At 50.0% G+C, this 18,091-nt stretch overlaps 1 protein-coding gene across 1 annotated transcript in view; it reads right to left on the bottom strand.

The window, feature by feature from the left end:
* ALKBH6 (alkB homolog 6) overlaps positions 1-18,091 on the bottom strand; it is a 158,667-nt gene that overhangs the window by 129,771 nt on the left and 10,805 nt on the right. The gene's annotated exons all lie outside the window — the stretch shown is intronic.

The following is an 18,091-nucleotide window of genomic DNA, read 5'->3' as shown; positions in this document are numbered from 1 at the left end:
TCCATCAGTTTAACTTGCCATTCTTCTTTCGTTGGCATCTTGTCGTCTTTCCATTTTGGGGCTAGTAATATCCTAGCTGCTGTTGTAGCATGCATGAATAACTTCTTCCGCTCTTTTGGCAATTCCTGCCCTATAAAGGTATAATGATTCTTAGATCTTTTCCAGAAGGTGCTGTTCTGTGGGATCCCTGGGGGCTTCTCTTACACGTAAACATACTTGGCAGAAAAGACGCCCAAGCCTACTCAATATAGCATAACGAGGGCCATTATCGGGGAGGTTGAGGACTTCCAATAAGAAAAGGGCATACTATTTAATGTGCAATGTTTTATTATGTTTTTAAATATGTTTAAAGCACTGCAGCGCCACTTTAAATGGCTCCCACCCCATCCCTCTCCACAGTGTCACATGAATTCTAAGGCATCACAAATAAAAGCGAAGGCTCATAAATGCACAAGATAAACACATGTATGTAAGTACCTAAACCACGTGTCTGAAATAGTGCAGGGGAGAAATCCTGAAGCCGCCTTGGCTCTTAATCACCACAAATATTTCCTCTGCGGGAGGAAATATCTTGGGGAAACCTCTCCCGATAGTTCCTTTCACCTAACAAATCCTTCGGAGCCACTTAAAAGAGCACATTTTGTGCATGAATAGGCGATAGGGGAGGTCTGTGACCAGGGTTTCTGAAACCAGGGTATGTACCATTTCCAAAGATGAGTGGCTAGGACAATGCAACCAGCAGGTATTATCAAGTGTCAGAAGGCAAGATAAGTATCAAAACATAAGACATGGTGTACGAGGAAGACTCTGAGAAGGAGGCGTCTGGGTAAAATCAAGGCAGCAACTGACGTACTTGTGAGGATTAAAGTTTCCTGTTCATCAATGTTCTTCCCATGAAGAAGGGAGAAGAAGCTGAGATTTTATCTGGATGTCTAATTGCCTCCTCATACAAAGTACAGAAAGTTCTTTCTTTATTAGCTTCTGTTTAGTACAGAACACTGATTAGATGTTTGAGCAGCATCTTGAAGAAAGTGGCCAAGTTTCCTTGCATATTCAGTAGGATATGTGGATTATTGATATTTCTTCCGGCAATCTTAATTCCATTTTGGGATTTATCCAGCCCAGCCTTTCGCATGATGTATTCTGCATATAAATTAAATAAGCAGGGAGACAAAATACAGCCTTGTCGTACTCCTTTCCCAATTTTGAACCAATCAGTTGTTCCATATCCAGTTCTAACTGTAGCTTCTTGTCCCACATAGAGATTTCTCAGGAGACAGATGAGGTGATCAGGCACTCCCATTTCTTTAAGAACTTGCCATAGTTTGCTGTGGTCGACACAGTCAAAGGCTTTTGCATAGTCAATGAAGCAGAAGTAGATGTCTTTCTGGAACTCTCTAGCTTTCTCCATGATCCAGCGCATGTTTGCAATTTGGTCTCTGGTTCCTCTGCCCCTTCGAAATCCAGCTTGCACTTCTGGGAGTTCTCGGTCCACATGCTGCTTAAGCCTGCCTTGTAGAATTTTAAGCATAACCTTGCTAGCGTGTGAAATGAGTGCAATTGTGCGGTAGTTGGAGCATTCTTTGGCACTGCCCTTCTTTGGGATTTGGATGTAGACTGATCTTCTCCAATCTTCTGGCCACTGCTGAGTTTTCCAAATTTGCTGGCATATTGAGTGTAGCACCTTAACAGCATCATCTTTTAAAATTTTAAATAGTTCAGCTGGACCTTTTAATGAGGGTGAAAGAGGAGAGCGCAAAATATGGTCTGAGGCTCAACATCAAAAAAACGAAGATCATGGCCACTGGTCCCATCACCTCCTGGCAAATAGAAGGGGAAGAAATGGAGGCAGTGAGAGATTTTACTTTCTTGGGCTCCATGATCACTGCAGATGGTGACAGCAGCCACGAAATTAAAAGACGCCTGCTTCTTGGGAGAAGGGCAATGACAGGCCTAGACAGCATCTTGAGAAGTAGAGACGTCACCCTGCCAACAAAGGTCCGTATAGTTAAAGCCATGGTTTTCCCAGTAGTGATGTATGGAAGTGAGAGCTGGACCATAAAGAAGGCTGATCGCCGAAGAATTGATGCTTTTGAATTATGGTGCTGGAGAAGACTCTTGAGAGTCCCATGGACTACAAGAAGATCAAACCTCTCCATTCTGAAGGAAATCAGCCCTGAGTGCTCACTGGAAGGACAGATCGTGAAGCTGAGGCTCCAGTACTTTGGCCACCTCATGAGAAGAGAAGACTCCCTGGAGAAGACACTTATGCTGGGAAAGATGGAGGGCACAAGGAGAAGGGGGCGACAGAGGATGAGATGGTTGGATAGTGTTTTCGAGGTTACCAGCATGAGTTTGACCAAACTGCGGGAGGTAGTGGAGGACAGAGGTGCCTGGCGTGCTCTGGTCCATGGGGTCATGAAGAGTCGGACACGACTAAACGACTAAACAACAACAACAACATGTGGATTGTAAAGGGTTCTTAATTCTAAGACCCTCGGGTATAATGTCCAGGCTCTTGCATTTAGTCAGAAAGAAGATGTCAGTCTGTACCTGTGCAAGTTTCTTGGGATTTGAACCCTGGTCTCTCCTGGGTTTTATTCTGGCACACTAACCGCTACACCAGAGGGACACAGAGCCTAGGGCTTGCTGATCGGAAGGTCGGTGGTTTGAATCCCTGCGATGGGGTGAGCTCCCATTGCTGGGTCCCTGCTCCTGCCAACCTAGCAGTTCGAAAGCACGTCAAAGCGTATTAATCTACAAGTTTTAACACAGAGAATCTGCACTCTGGCCTTCAGTACATGACAGCTGAACTCTTGAATCCGGTGACATTGAATAGTAATTTGTAATATTGTATATATCTCCTCAAGGTTGATTTGAGACCGTGGATATATTCTTTGAGCTTGCATTATTTTGAGTTATACAGTGGTACCTTGGGTTACATATGCTTCAGGTGTCGCAGGGTTCTGTCCTGGGCGTTGATGTTCAACGTTTTTGTAAATGACTTGGGTAAAGGAATAGAGGTGAAGATCGTCAAATTTTCAGATGACACCAAACTGGGAAGGGTAGCTAATGCTGCAGGAGACAGAATCTGGATTCACAATGAGCTTACAAATTGAATTTCAAGAGGGACAAATGTAAGGTCCAGCACTTGGGCAGGAGGAACCAGCTGCCCAAATGTAACGTGGGCAACAGGCTCTCTTGCCAGTAGAACATGTGAAAAGGATCCGGGTGTCTTAGTGGACCACAGTCTGAACATGAGTGAACAGTGTGATGCAACAGCAAAACAAGAAAAGTAATTCCAGGCTGTATTAGCAGAATTACCGTGTCCAAACCAAGGGAAGTAATTTTGTTGTTGTTTAGTTGTTTAGTCGTGTCCGACTCTTCGTGACCCCCTGGACCAGAGCACGCCAGGCCCTCCTGTCTTCCACTGCCTCCCGCAGTTTGGTCAAACTCATGCTGGTCTCTTCGAGAACACTGCCCCACCATCTCGTCCTCCGTCGTCCCCTTCTCCTTGGGCCCTCCATCTTTCCCAACACCAGGGTCTTTTCCAGGGAGTCTTCTCTTCTCCTGAGGTGGCCAAAGTATTGGAGCCTCAGCTTCACGATCTGTCCTTCCAGTGAGCACTCAGGGCTGATTTCCTTCAGAATGGAGAGGTTGGATCTTCTTGCAGTCCATGGGACTCTCCAGAGTCTCCTCCAGCACCAGAATTCAAAAGCATCCATTATTCGGCAACCAGCCTTCTTTATGGTCCAGCTCTCGCTTCCATACATCACTACTGGGAAAACCAGAGCTTGAACTATATGGCCAACAAAGGTCCGTATAGTTAAAGGGAAGTAATAGTGCCCCTCTATTCTGCCGCAGTCACCCACGTGGAGTCCTGTGTCCAGTTCTGGGCGCGACAATTTTAGAAGGATATTGACAATTTGGAACATGTGCAGGCGAAGGTGACCAGGATGATAGAGGGTCTAGAAGCCAAGCCTTGTGAGGAACGGTTGAGGGAGCTGGGTATGTTTCGCCTGGAGAAGAGGAGACCGAGACTTGGAAAACCTCATTCCTTGGAGGTTTCGAAGCAGAGGTTGGGTGGCCATGCTTTAGCTGAGATTCCTGCATCACGGGGTTGGACTAGATGACCCTTGGGTCCTTTCCAACTCCAAGATTCTGTGATAGCCATCTTCAGATATCTGAAGGGCTGTCACATGGAACAAGCTAGTTTTCTGCTGCTCCCGAGGGCAGGACCCAAACCAATGGTTTCAAATTACAGTCATACCTTGGGTTAAATAAGCTTCGGGTTGAGCGTTTTCAGGTTATGCTCTGCAGTGACCCGGAAGTAATGGAACGCGTTACTTCCAGGTTTCGCCGCATGCGCAGATGCTCAAAATGACGTCACGCGCATGTGCGGAAGCGGCGAAACGTGACACCCGCAGTCTCGTGTTACATTCTACTCAGGATGCGAACGGGGCTCCGGAATGGATCCCGTTCACATCCAGAGGTACCACTGTACAAGGAAGGAGGTTCTGGCTAAGTGTTAGGAGCATCTTTCTGATGGCAAGAGCTGTGCAATGGACTCCTGCAGAAGGTGGTGTAGTGATCAGGTGGGATTGCTATGAGGAATTATAACAAATATAGAGTAAGCCATCTGCGTCAGCAATGAAAGCATTGCGTTGACTGGGTTTAAACTATTTTGATAAGATTTTAATCAATCCACACCTCTGCATTCCTGTTCCATTTCTCTTTATTGACAAGTCACGTACATAGCCCAATACACAGCCCAGTTGCTTCGCCTGGGTCATTCTGGGTCATCAAAGACAGTGGGCAGTTTCTTTGATGTAGCTTTTCTGATATGTTAATCTTAGGATGTTAATCTTAGGGCCAGGAAACAGATCTCACCTGAAGGTGATAATGATCGCTGTCTTCCCTGCCATCCTTCTTCTTCTTCTTTTTTTTAATAAAAGTATAAAAGAGTTTACTCACTCACATTCTGTTCACAATTGGTTCCCAGAAGGCAGCCTTTTTTTCTGAATGTTTTTTTTAAAAAAATATTTTTTATTAAGGATTTTCTTGTTTTACAGAAGTGTAGTGCCTCGTATTTTTTCTTCTTCTTCCATGTAACATTTTTACAAATCCGTTTCATTTGTTGAGGCATTAGGGGGAGAAGAAAAAAGAAAGAAAAAAGAAAGGGGGGTGCGTGTATATTGCTTGTTTATGACCTCAGGGGTTGCCAAATGCACTCCTTTGTAGTTCTGTTTTGTTTACCCCAGAAATATTCGTGCTTAATTAGTTTTGGTAGTTTAACTTTGTCCCCACGTGGGGTTTGTTGAAATGCTCAGAAGGAATCTGATTGGTTCTTACGAACACTCTGTAAAAAGTTCTTTTGTGAATAAAACAACCTGGGTTGGAGGGTGGAGACAGAGATTATTATACGCACCCTTCCCAGAGTCTTGCTGGTTCAAGCCTCTGTGTGTATTCTTATTACCGGTAATCAGAGTTCAATCCTTCCTTTACTTTGGAAACACCTCAGGTGGTGGAGTCTCCTTCGCTGGAGGTTTCTGAACAGAGGTTGGGTGGCCATCTTTAGCTGCGACTTCTGCATTGCCAGGGTTTGGACTGGACGTTGGGGTCCCCTGGAAGGCGAGGCTGCAGCAATGGGAAAAACACAAGCCTCTTGGGATGCGAATGCTCTGCACTCCATCTCGGTTCAAGCTGTATATTTGTGGAAATAAACCATATATCATAAAGGCGCCGCAGACTCCCCTGTGCCTCTTTGTTCCGAAAGGTAACACAGACCCTAAGAAGCATGTCTGGTACCCCTGGAATCTCACACCGCTCAGAGATTGGGGTGGTTTGTAAATTACCCCGAAACAGTCTGCCAATCCAGTTCTGAAAAGAAGCACCATGATGCATCTCTCCCATTTTACAGCATGGAAACATTAAGGCTGATAGACAACGTGGAGTGCGCAGAGTTTGGAGTTTCACAGAACTCTTCATTGGGAGGAACAGAGTTACAAGCTCCTGGAATTATAGCCTGTTCTCTGGAACATGAAATCTGCATGTCAGGAGGGGCATTGACACAGAACCTGTTTTTCCAATTGCAGGTAGGTAGTTTTTTCCAATTACAGATAGGTAGAACTATGGAAGGCACCACATTGAGCCGCATGAAATGGAAGTCCATCAACCTCACCAAGAAACTGTTCGGGGTCAAGTTCGACCGGGGTCCGGCACACTTCCCTCTCGCAGCTCTGGTCTTCCCCCGGGACCTTTGACTCAGCAGAGCGTAAAACACAGCGGAAGTAGAAGCTTGAACGTTCTGTCGTGTGGTAGCAATAACACAGGCTGACAGGCAGTGTCCTTATCTTGCACAGGTACAGACTGACATCTTCTTTCTGACTAAGTGCAAGAGCCTGGACATTATACCCGAGGGTCTTAGAATTAAGAACCCTCTACAATCCACATATCCTACTGAATATGCAAGGAAACTAGGCCACTTTCTTCAAGATGCTGCTCAAACATCTAATCAGTGTTCTGTACTAAACAGAAGCTAATAAAGAAAGAACTCTCTGTACTTTGTATGAGGAGGCAATTAGACATCCAGATAAGATCTCAGCTTCTTCTCCCTTCTTCATGGGAAGAACATGATGAACAGGAAACTTTAATCCTCACAAGTAGGTCAGTTGCTGCCTTGATTTTACCCAGACGCCTCCTTCTCAGAGTCTTCCTCGTACACCATGTCTTATGTTTTGATACTTATCTTGCCTTCTGATCACCGAAGAATTGATGCTTTTGAATTATGGTGCTGGAGGAGACACTTGAGAGTCCCATGGACTGCAAGAAGACCAAACCTCTCCATTCTTAAGGAAATTAGCCCTGAGTGCTCACTGGAAGGACAGATCGTGAAGCTGAGGCTCCAAGACTTTGGCCACCTCATGAGAAGAGAAGACTCCCTGGAAAAGACCCTGATGTTGGGAAAGATGGAGGGCACAAGGAGAAGGGGACGACAGAGGAGGAGATGGTGGGACAGTGTTCTTGAAGCTACCAGCATGAGTTTGACCAAACTGCGGGAGGCAGTGGAAGACAGGAGGGCCTGGCTTGCTCTGGTCCAGGGGGTCACGAAGAGTCGGACACGACTAAACGACTAAACAACAACAACAACAATTGCAGCCGTTAACAGTTGTCCACAGGTTTACCATACCCACTGAGTCAATCACCCATCTCCTAAAACCCCACCCCACCCTCCCACTATATATATATAGGTCTGGTGACTTCTGTTTCAGTGTATCTGAAGCAGTGTGCATGCACACGAAAGCTCATACCAATAACAAACTTAGTGGTGTCTAAGGTGCTACTGGAAGGATTTTTTAAATTTTGTTTTCCCAATGAATTTATAGGGGTAAGTTCTATCCAGCTAGCCTGGCTAAAGCTGTTTGACAGGTATGGTTGGTTCTTGCGACAGCTCAGGGAACAACGTTGAAACCATTGCAAAAGCATCCATTGACGGAGCCCCGATGCTCCTTGCCATGCTCCAAATGGATAATTGTCCATGAGCTAGAAGGGGCTGGTTGTTACCGTCTGGAGTCATGTCCCCCCCCCCTTTTTGGTAGCCTATGACCTTATGGTCGGCAGCAGCGCACCAAGACGCCATTTACCTTCCCGCCGGAGTGGTACCTATTTATCTACTTGCACTTTGACGTGCTTTTGAACTGCGAGGTTGGCAGGAGCAGGGACCGAGCAATGGGAGCTCACCCCGTCGCGGGGATTCGAACCGCCAGCCATCTGATCAGCAAGCCCTAGGCTCTGTGGTTTAACCCACAGCGCCACCCACTTCCCCTTAGTACATGGGTAGATGAGTCTAAAAAGCCCAGGACACAAATGTTCATATTCTCTCTAGAAGCTATGGTGGTTCCTTGACCAGAAGTAATGCATTTAGCATTTACTCAGGGAGTGTATACTTGATTCTGACCCAACTAAACTACCTAGAGCCAAATATACATCAGTTTGACACCCACACACACCCATATCATAGAACCATAAAACCATAGAATTGTAGAGTTGGAAACGACACCAAAGGTCCACCCCCTGAAAATATGACCATAACACCTTCTTCCCCCTCCTTATTCGATTTAATAGCCTCAAACTGGAAGAAAATGCTCAGAGTTTCAGAGAGAGAAACACGCTTCCCGCTGTATGCAGGTCTCATGGTCACACTGTCGCTAAGGATCTGCGCAATGGTAAAAAAACAACACCCATTGCTCAAAAGAGTAATTAGAAAAAACAGCTGCAGCAGTACACAGGTAGACACAAACCACACCTTCCTAAACGTGGCCCAGGATGCTGAAATCTTTCTTCACAGTGCAGAGTCGCTGCAGCCTCTTGATTGTAACAATTACCCTTGACTGACAGCTACAACATCCCTGGCATGACATCATCTCCTTTTTCCAGACGATGCAAACCAGAACTGCACACTGTATTCCACAATTACGTTCTGCTGGAACTGAAGGCAAGTTCTGCTTCATTTTATCCCCTGGCACAAGCCCTATTACTTTGCATTATTTCTCGGTATTTCTGCTCGCAAATATAAGGGGGAAGGCACCACAGGACAGAAGCATTAAAAGCCCTAAAGCTGAGAACTAAAGACAGAGGGGAGCAGAAACCCTAGAGGCCCACCGAGATAAGGGACAAGCATGAAACCTTGCTTGTAAAACAACCCTCCCCACCTTTCGAAGGTGGGAAACTGGAAGATAAACATAATCCGTCTTGTGATTGAGCCAAGTGAAGTCAAAAAACCCAGGACTAAGAGATTCCAGCAAACTGCTCCCAATTACCTTTTTCCACGCTCAACATGGTCCTTACAAGAAGGAACTGTGTGGACCTGGGAATTGCACTGGTATCACCTCAGGGGGAGCGGGAGCCCCGAGGGAAGCAAGGCAAGATCACCAATTACTTCCCCCATAAAGAAGGGAATAAGAATCCACAGCATGAGAGCACTCCAAAAGAAATTGCCCCTACTGTGCTGGATTGGTAGTTACAACGCAAAGACTTACAAACTAAGCTTGAAAGACCAAATTATTCCATGAGCAGGGCGCAGGAACTGGACCTAGCTGAGAACGCCTTGATGACCAATTCCCCCAACCCCAATGACCTTGAGCACCAAAAATCAACTCAGAATCTCAGGGAAAACCAGCAAGACCCTCAGCGAATGCCAACAGTATAGAAGAGAGGGGTGACCAGTTACACGATCAAATAGATCAGATACGCACAGACCTCTGCAATATAAAAAACTTCCTAGCAGTGACAAATGGCCTACTCCTGACGCTCGTGGAGAATTTCAAACAAGCAAAAAGAGCCACAGATCAGACCCTGGACTCAGATGCTAGAATCCACATACCACCCAAAAAGAACTCACGCAAAAGAAAACCAGAACCCAAGACGAAGAAAACTAAAAACATCAAAAACTTTAAGCCGTCTAGAAAAACCCAACATATCAGCAAAAAACAGTGGCAGAAACTCTTCAACTTATTATCATCACCTCCTATATCCACAAAAAAAAAATCAAAGCCCAAGGCACCAAAGAGATCGACAAGGGAGACTCGTCAAAGACCAAACCTCTCCCCACATGTGAAAATAATTCCCCAAGTACATTTCAAGAAATAAGCCCACCCCCACGGCTGTTCTCCCGCTATGTTCGCTCAGCCTGACAAAAGCAACCAAACTACAGCTGGATGCTCCTGTCTTGAACCCACCTAGGACCCCTGTAGCAACTGCAAACAGAAGTAAGTCGGGGATCTCCAATATAGACGGGAACCCGCGGGAACTCCAAGCCCCCAGCAGAAAGAAAGAATGGATCCTGGTCCTAAGCCCGGAAAAGATGGTATTCACGAACTATCCAAAACCACTGGGTCCTTGCACAGGGACAGACCGCGTGAGGCACCTGCTGACTATTATAAACAACTGTCAGCGCTGCCCAAGGTCCCAGCTCACACAAGACCAACGCTGCTTCTTGCTCAAGTTTAAAAGTCTTTATTGAAGTTCAGTCTCATTTCCAGACGTGCAGCGCGCAACGCTACATCTATCCGTCAGACTGCAGAAGTCCCATCTGAATCTCCGCCCCCCTGACACCAGCTTAAGATTCTAGCTTTACTCCACCTTTTCCTCTGTTCCTTCTTTCTCTGGGTCCTTCTGCTAGTCGGAGTCTCTGCCCTCCGAGATTCTTCTGACGCTGATTCTCCCGACTCCTCCCCCCCCCTCTTTCGGGCTTTAGGACCTGGCTCCCAATCCGGGTTTTCTGCTGTCCCGCGCTCCTCCACATTTGAACTTGGCGCGCGCGCGCAGCCTCCCACTTTCCTTCTGACCGTTACACTTGTGTCACTGCTCCCCCTTTCGGGGAGGCTAGCTGGACCTGGCCTTCCCTCCTTCTCCCCACTCCCCGATGGAGGAGAAGATGGTCCTGACTCACGTGACTCTTCCCCCCCACTGTGCTCTGGTGGGGAAACTGGCCCTACTCCTCCGCTACTCCTTTGGGACTCCCCTCTGGTTCCTTGTTTATGGATCGTCCCCTCTGGGATTCGCCTCGCCCTTACCATAGGCGCCCTCTCCTGGGAATCTTCTGATTCGCTGGAGAAGCTCATGGAATCTCTCGGTCCACTGTCATATTCCCCTACGCTCCCCTCTGATTCCTCTCCTCCGCTCTCCATCTGCTCTCTCCCCTGCTCTTCTGCTCCTGAGCCTCTGACATCCATCCCCCCCTCGAAGCCCCCCCTTCCCCCCTCCCCCTCTTCGGGTGTGGGTTCCAGGTGCTCCAGCGCTGGGGGTGTGAGTGCTGGCTTCTGTTCTCTCCCCCTGGTGTGCAACCGGCCCGCGGGATCAGGCCCCCCCACGATGGGTTCGTCGACGTCGACTTCCCCTGCTTCCATTTCTCTGCTGTCGTGCTCAAAACCAAGATCCTCCCCCCACACGTCCATGTCCTCCTCTCCACCCGGTCCCTCGGGTGAGGCTGTGTGCAAGGGCCCCCTCAGCAGTTCCCTGCTCCACCCCACTTCTGGTTGAGTGTCCCACCAATAGGAGCGGTCCGTGGCAAACCCCGAGAGCGACCCCTCCGGGGAGCTCATCCCCGGCGTCGGCTCCTCATCTGAGGAGAAACCTTGGAACGTGCTGGCTGACAGTGTGGGTGTGAAAAGCCAGTCGTCGAAATACTCCGCCGGCATGGGTCTGTGTGGGAAGATCGAATGGAACTCGTCTTTGAGATAGTGCTCCTCCACGGCGTAGCAAGGCACCCACTCGTTGGCGCTGGCCGGAGTACCCTCCCTGGCGAGGAGATATTCAACTCCCTCTTCCCCCCATCTGGAGTCCAAAATCTCTGTGACCTCGTTGAGTGGCGTCGCCCTCTGTGGTCCCTCCCCTGTTGGCGATGGGCTACGTGGGGCTGGTGCGTTCCCTGGTGCCTGAAACCTGTGGGGCGCCTTGTAAGGCGTGAGCACTGACCTGTGAAAGACTGGGTGCATTCTGGAGCCCTCCGGGAGTGTCAACCGGTAGGCCACTGGATTGATTTGTGCCGCGACCTGGTAAGGTCCCAGCTGCTTGTGTCCTAGCTTCCTCTTAGCTAGCGTTCTGGCCGGCACTGCCTGAGCTGCTAACCAGACCCAGTCCCCTACCTGTATGTCTTCCCCAACCCTCCTGTGCCTGTCTGCCTGCATCTTGTAGGCGTGTTTCGCGAGTTCCAAGTGCCTTCGGAGTTGCTCATGGACCTCCTGTAACTCTGCGGCTAAGTGCTCTGCCCCCCGTGGCTCCCCCTCTGCCTCGGTCTCCAACCCCGGGAAGGTTCTGGGGTGGCGCCCATTGTTGGCGAAGAACGGTGTCACCCCTGTAGACCCGTGCTTCGTGTTGTTGTAGGCAAACTCGGCTAGCGGTAGGTAGTCCACCCAGGTCGAGGGCTGTTGATTGGCGTAGCATCGCAGGTACTGCTGCATGATGGCGTTGACCCTCTCCGCTTGTCCGTTGGTCTGCGGGTGTCGTGCCGACGCTAAGTTGATCTTGACGTTCAGGATGCCCAGCAGCTTCTGCCAAAAGTTCGAGATGAATTGGCGACCCCGGTCGGACAGGATGGACCGCGGCAGGCCGTGAGCTTTGAAAACGTGGTCTATGAACAGCTTGGCGGTCTGTTCCGTTGTGGCCACCTTCGCGCACGGAATGAAATGCGCCATCTTGGTGAAGAGGTCTACGACCACGAGTACCGCTGTTTTGCCGCGCGAACTGGGCAGATCTGTAACAAAGTCCAGGGCCACTTTCTCCCATGGTTCGAGCGGCGTCTGCAGCGGTTCCAGCAGACCCGCCGGCTTCCTGTGTACTGGCTTGGCCCTTTGGCAGGTGTCACACCTGGAAACGTAATCCGCAACTTCTCCCCGCACCTTGGGCCACCAAAAGTCCCTGGTGACTAATTCCGCCGTCTTGTCCTTGCCGAAGTGCCCAGCGCTGGGCGCGTCGTGCAGCTGCTGCAAGACTCTCGCGCGAAGGTCGTCTCCCGGTACGTAGAGAGCCCCTTTGCGGAGGAGTAGTCCGTCGCGTATCTGGAACTCGTCGTCCCTCGCTGTGCCGTTTCGCACCTCCTCCATCTTGGATTGCGCAAACGAATCCGCCTGTAGCGCACGACGGACTGCGTCCAGGTCCACTGCGGCTGAAGCGCACGCCCACACCTCTGGTGCGAAAATGTGTTTGGCCGCTGCCGGTGCCGCTTCCTCGAGATACTGCGGCTTCCTGGATAGCGCATCCGCCATGACGTTGTTGTCTCCCGGGATGTATTCTATCCGGAAATCGAAATCTGCAAAGAACTCCGCCCAGCGGATGTGTCTCTGGTTCAGGAACTTCGCCGTGCGCCAGTACTCCAGGTTCTTGTGGTCCGTGCGAACCTGCACTGTGTGTCTGGCTCCGACGAGGAAGTGCCGCCACGCCTTGAAAGCAGCATGAATGGCCAGCAACTCCCTGTCCCAGATGGTGTAGTTCTGCTCCGACGTGCTGAGCTTCCTGGAGTAGAATGCGCACGGTCTCCAGTCCCCTTGCGGATCTTGCTGCAACAGGACCGCCCCCACCGCTCTGTCCGAGGCGTCCGTTTCAACCCTCATCGGTTTGCTGGGGTTTACGTGTAGCAGCTGTTCTTCGGACGCGAAGAGACGCTTGAGCCTCCGAAAGGACTGCTCCGCCTGGTCCGTCCAGGTGAACTTCTTCTTCTTGGAGCTGAGGGTGTCCGTGATGGCTGCTGTCTCCTTCGCGAACCCCTTGATGAACTTGCGATAAAAGTTGGCGAAACCGACAAACTTCTGGACCTCCTTCCGGTTGCGCGGGCTCTTCCAGTCCAACACTGAGCGGACCTTGGCGCTGTCCATGGCAAGTCCCTTGTCGGACAGCTTGTAGCCCAGGAAATCCACCTCTGTCGTGTCGAACTGGCACTTCTCCAGTTTGGCGTAAAGTCTGTGCTCCCGTAGTCTTTGCAGGACCTCCTTGACGTCCTCCTCGTGCGCCTCCTGCGAGTCCGAAAAGATCAGGATATCATCTAAGAAGCAGACGCACTTCTTGTAGAGGAGTCCCGCTAGCACGTGGTGCATGAAAGCTTGGAAACAATGGGAGCCATTTTGGAGACCAAACGGCATGACTCTGTATTCATAGGTTCCTAAAGGCGTAAACATGGCTGTCTTCCACTCGTCGCCCTCCCGCATGCGTATAAGGTTGTAGGCCCCTCGTAGATCCAACTTGGTGAAGATCCGCCCCTTCCTCACCGTCGCGAGCAGGTCGTCAATTTTGGGCATGGGGAATGCTGTGGGCTTTGTCCTGGAATTGATGATTCTATAATCCACTATGAGCCTCCGTTCGGGCGTGTCTCTCTTCTTCACGAAAAACACGGGACTGCCCCCCACTGCTTTGGATTCCCGGATGAATCCCCGCTTCAAATTGCGATCTATGAACTCCCTGAGTTCTTGCATTTCGTCTTCAGACATGGAGTACAGTTTCCCAGTCGGCAGCGTCGCCCCTGGCAGGAGGTCAATCTTGCAGTCGTAGGGTCTGTGGGGAGGCAGCTTGTCTGCTTCCTTCTCGCAGAAGACTTCCAAAAAGGCCTTGTACTTGTTGGGCACCGCTTGCACCATGCCTAGGTGTAGCTGCGGTGCATCCTCTTGCCCCTCCTCTTCCTGGCAGGTCTGGATGCAATGCGCTGCGCAGTAGGAAGAGCAGAAGGTCAATTGCCGCTGGTACCACGCTAATGCCGGGCTGTGCCTATCCAGCCAACTCATGCCCAACACTATGGGCGTGTCCGACAGGTGAGTGACGTTGAAACTGATGACTTCACGGTGGTTCCCAATTTGCATCACCAGAGGCGGTGTCTGCTGTACCACCTCTCCTCCCAGTATCTTCCTGCCATCTACTGTGACAACATTTAGGGGCGTCGTGGCTGGCAGGAGTGCTATGCGATGCTGCTTGACGAAGTCCAACCCTACAAAGTCTGCGTTGCTACCAGAGTCAATGGTAATAGGGACCTCCAGGGTGAGCCCATCGGGCAGCTGGAGCGATGCAGTGAGTTGCACCACTGGTTTGGGTGGGAGGGGGTCCGTGGGCTGCAAAATCTCTGGGGACTGCTTCACTGACTCGCCTGGTTGAGCCCCAGTGCCTCTGTCTCCAACCAGGCTCCTCCGTTTCCCTGGGGCTGCTCCTCCTGCTGAATTGCTCCTTTAACAGTTGCTGAGGCTGCAGTGTGCTTCTGGAGCCTCTGGGGACACTCTTTGGCCATGTGCAGTGCACTGTCGCAGATGTAACACTTCCTGCTCCCTCTAGGAGCCTTCGCCTTGACTGCTCCTGGTGTTTGGGCTCTGCTTGCTGTCTGAGCCCTTGCACCTCCGATTTCCATTGGCTCCTCCCCCCTCATCAGAGCAGGCGTGGACTGAGCGCGCTCTGTCTCTCTGGGTAGGAAGGGAGTCGTTCTAACTGACGTGTTTGCTCTTCCCCCCTGCTCCCTGCTCCACGGGCGTTCTTCCAGGCGCACCCCAATTGCGAGCGCCCTTTGGACAACTTCTGTTGTATTTTGGGGTCTCTCTCCCCTCGCCAGCTCATCTTTCACGGCTCCATTCAGCCCCTCCCAGAACAGATCCCTGACGGCAGCTGAGTCCTTCTGCCAGCCCAGCACATTTACTAACCCAAAAAAGCGGGAATGATACTGGCGCACTGTCGCTTTTCCTTGCCGCAATCCATGCATTTCCCTTCTAGCGACATCCACATCCACCATTGATTTAAAGCAAGCGTCCATGGCTCCAATAAAGGCGCTTGAATCTTTGAGGGCGGGGTCATTTTCGCGTAACAAGGTTCGCAGCCACGACTTAGCTTCCCCATGCAGATGAGTGATTATGAAACCCACTTTCTCCTCCTCATCTCTAAAATCTTTCCGAAGCAATTTGAGTGCGAAAACTACTTCTGCTCTGAAGTTAGGGTACTGCTGCAGGTTCCCGTCAAAATGGGTCACCAGGCTTGCCCCCCTTTTCCCGAGGCTAACTCCCTCCGGCTTGGCTCCCAGCTGCCCCTCCTTTCCCCATTTGTCCCACCTGGCTTGCAGATCCTGGCAGAGCGCAGCTGTTTCTCCTTCTTTTTTCTTAGACGCAGCCAATTCTGCGTAGAGCGTTGACACCGCTTCCTGCAATTGCTTGATTTTTTCCTCTGTAGTCATCTTTGCCTATCTTCGTGAGCTTGCAGAGTTTTTATGAGATGGGACTTACTGTCAGCGCTGCCCAAGGTCCCAGCTCACACAAGACCAACGCTGCTTCTTGCTCAAGTTTAAAAGTCTTTATTGAAGTTCAGTCTCATTTCCAGACGTGCAGCGCGCAACGCTACATCTATCCGTCAGACTGCAGAAGTCCCATCTGAATCTCCGCCCCCCTGACACCAGCTTAAGATTCTAGCTTTACTCCACCTTTTCCTCTGTTCCTTCTTTCTCTGGGTCCTTCTGCTAGTCGGAGTCTCTGCCCTCCGAGATTCTTCTGACGCTGATTCTCCCGACTCCTCCCCCCCCCTCTTTCGGGCTTTAGGACCTGGCTCCCAATCCGGGTTTTCTGCTGTCCCGCGCTCCTCCACATTTGAACTTGGCGCGCGCGCGCAGCCTCCCACTTTCCTTCTGACCGTTACACTTGTGTCACTGCTCCCCCTTTCGGGGAGGCTAGCTGGACCTGGCCTTCCCTCCTTCTCCCCACTCCCCGATGGAGGAGAAGATGGTCCTGACTCACGTGACTCTTCCCCCCCACTGTGCTCTGGTGGGGAAACTGGCCCTACTCCTCCGCTACTCCTTTGGGACTCCCCTCTGGTTCCTTGTTTATGGATCGTCCCCTCTGGGATTCGCCTCGCCCTTACCATAGGCGCCCTCTCCTGGGAATCTTCTGATTCGCTGGAGAAGCTCATGGAATCTCTCGGTCCACTGTCATATTCCCCTACGCTCCCCTCTGATTCCTCTCCTCCGCTCTCTATCTGCTCTCTCCCCTGCTCTTCTGCTCCTGAGCCTCTGACAACAACATTCTACCTGGGGCAGTTAAAGCAACCGACATAGACAGTGTAGACTACCTATATCAAGATGGTCATTCAGTCCGTGCCCTGATCACTTTCACAGATCATAATCTGGTCAACTTCATCTTTAGAACAAGAAATCTATTTTTAAAGAAAGGAATAGATTTATTAAGAATCTTTGAAAACAGAGCCCCGCTAACCTCTTTACTGGCGGCCAAGGGGGAAGGGAGACCAGGAACAGAGGAACAAAACGATAGAGTGCATATGCAACAAAACCAGCAAAACCAGAGGCTAGTGCACCAGCAGGAAAACATAGCCCCTTTTGAGACTCAACTTCATTTGAACGACAGAGAGGACTTTTTCTCCATAGAAGAACATGCCCATATAAATCGGTTCTGGTCACTGCAGATGCCAGCCCAAAAGGAAATCTTGGTTAGACTGGACACCCTGAGAAGCAGACTGACCAAAAAGGAGACCCATGTTGAGACTACAGAAGGCTCACACACACGGCCTATATCCCCCAAGTGCCTAGTGGACAAGAGGACGGTGGGAGGCGCCTTTAAATGTGTAGATTCGGAAGACCAATCGCAGCCCCCGCTGGTGTATGGTAAGGCAAAATTAAAACAGACTGTTACATCTCCGAGTACCTGGTTCAACTATCTAAAACTCTCCCCAAATGAAATAGCTACTCCCCCAAGTCCAAACCACCCCCTTAAGTCCCCAAGAGCTATGGATAACCATTCCCTTATGCAGCAGATGCCTATTGACAAACTTAATGGGAGTGTTTTTTTAGATGTAAAGGGGTCACTGGACACCGTGGACCCAACAAATCTACAGCATGGAGGGACAGAGAATTAAAGCTGCTGTCCTGGAACATTGCAGGATGGCGTGCTAAGAAAAACAATCAACAACTTGCAATGTTTCTTAAGCGATTCGATATCATCCTCCTGCAGGAGACCTGGCACAGCGACCCCCTTCTGTTCAATGGGTATTCTTGTCACTCCCTATTTGCCACTCCATCTGTGAGGGGAGGTAGGCCTAGTGGAGGTTTAGCTAGCCTTATCTCCACAGAGCTTGAACATTCCTTAAAAGCCCTCCCAAACTGCAATTCACTAGCCACGGCAGTCCTACTCAAATTTAAGAGAGATGCACTGGTAGTGGTCAATGTCTATCTGCCCCCCTGCCAAAAAAAATCTACAGTGAAAGCTACTCTAGGCATTCCTAGAGTCCATAGAATCTTCCCACCCTTCTACACCGATTATAATTGGGGGGGGGGGGGGTTTCAATGCCCGTATGGGAATTGATGATAACAATCTTTACAGCCAATATAATCAGATTCAGGACTCTGAAAGTCCAACCGAAGCAGGTGTTTCACGACTTTCTAAAGATAATAAATGCAACTTCTCGGGGCTATGTCTAGCCCAGGTAGTAAGGAAGAGGATCGCCCAGGGGAGTATACCCATTTTTCAAAGATGGGAGGAAGTGTGATAGACTATATTCTGATATCAAGATTCGCCTATGACTCTGTGTCAAAGTTTCAAGTGGGACATAGCACCGAAAGCGACCACCTCCC

This window comes from Podarcis raffonei, chromosome 8 (assembly GCF_027172205.1).
Source record: "Podarcis raffonei isolate rPodRaf1 chromosome 8, rPodRaf1.pri, whole genome shotgun sequence".
NCBI classification, from domain to species: Eukaryota; Metazoa; Chordata; class Lepidosauria; order Squamata; family Lacertidae; genus Podarcis; species Podarcis raffonei.
This window is presented reverse-complemented; position numbering and strand designations above follow the sequence as displayed.